Genomic DNA, 1238 nt, shown 5'->3' with positions numbered 1-1238 from the left:
AAATGCGATATCGGGATTTAAGAAGCATTAGAACTCTAGTGCGCCGATACGGAGACATCTGCAAACGCTATTTAATAGGAAGGGTGTGTCGCATTTACATTCTTTTGAAGTGAATACGAGGTATACATGACACTTCGCAATGAATATTATATCTTATCACGAAACTTATAAATGGGATGCAATATCCCGTTTTAAGAAGGAGTAGAACTCTAATGCTTCGATACGTAGACATCTGCAAACGCTATTTTCTAGCAAGGAATAGTCGCATTTACATTCTTTTATAGTGAATGCGAGATATACATGACACATCGCAATGAATATTATATCTTATCATGAAACATAGAAATGAGATGCAACATGTCGTTTTAAGAAGCATTAGAGCTCTATTGTTTCGGTACGTAGACATCTGGAAACGCTATTCCCTAGCAAGGAAGTGTCGCATTTACATTCTTTTGAAGTCAATACGAGGTATACATGCCACTTCGCAATGAACATTATATCTTATCATGAAACATAGAAGTGAGATGCGATATCACGTTTTACAAAGCATTAGAACTCTACCGCTTCGATACGTAGATATCGGCAAACGCTATTTCCTAGCAAGGAAGTGTCGCACTTACATACTTTTGAAGTGAATACGAGGTATACATGAAACTTCGCAATGAATATTATATCTTATCATGAAACATAGAAATGAAATGCGATATGGCGTTTTAAGTAGCGTTAGAACACTATTGCTACGATACGTAGGCATCTGCTAACGCTACTTCCTAGCAAGGGAGTGTCGCATTTACATTCTTTTGAAGTGAGTACGAGGTATACATGACACTTCGCAATGAATATTATATCTTATCACGAAACATAGAAATGAGATGCGACATCGCGTTTTGAGAAGCATTAGAACTCTATTGCCCCGATACGTAGGCATGTGCAAACGCTATTTCCTAGCATGGAAGTGTCGCATTTACATTCTTTTGAAGTGAGTACGAGGTATACATGACTCTTCGCAATGAATATTATATCTTATCGTGAAACATAGAAATGAGATTCGATATCGCGTTTTAAGACCCATTAGAACACTATTACTTCGATATGTAGTGTGACGTGGTGACGTCACAAGGCTTGCTCACCCCCCCCCCCCCCCCCCCGCTTCGGTTAGACTAGCTCGCAGATCACCACCCATGCAAGAAGCGCGACACGGACAATCGCGATAGCTGTACTTGCGAGGAGCGTGGAAT

The sequence above is a fragment of the Xylocopa sonorina genome, unplaced genomic scaffold (assembly GCF_050948175.1).
Source record: "Xylocopa sonorina isolate GNS202 unplaced genomic scaffold, iyXylSono1_principal scaffold0128, whole genome shotgun sequence".
Lineage (NCBI taxonomy): Eukaryota > Metazoa > Arthropoda > Insecta > Hymenoptera > Apidae > Xylocopa > Xylocopa sonorina.
Note: the sequence above shows the minus strand (reverse complement) of the source record.